Here is a 200-nt window from a genome sequence, read left to right on the forward strand (position 1 = left end):
CGGGCTGTACCCCCCGGCCCCCCGCCTCCCTCCCCATCGCCACTTTTTAGAGAGAGAAATTTTGGAGACTGGTGTGCGTGTTTTCCTGGAGCCTCCAAGGAGGCAATCTCCTGGCAGGAGGAGTGGGAGGGGGATTTGGGTGATGCCTGCGTGGGGAGGCAGACCCCCACTTCTCCCCCACCCTGGAGGTAGACGGCGAG

Source organism: Apaloderma vittatum, unplaced genomic scaffold, assembly GCF_000703405.1.
Source record: "Apaloderma vittatum isolate BGI_N311 unplaced genomic scaffold, ASM70340v1 scaffold32939, whole genome shotgun sequence".
NCBI classification, from domain to species: domain Eukaryota; kingdom Metazoa; phylum Chordata; class Aves; order Trogoniformes; family Trogonidae; genus Apaloderma; species Apaloderma vittatum.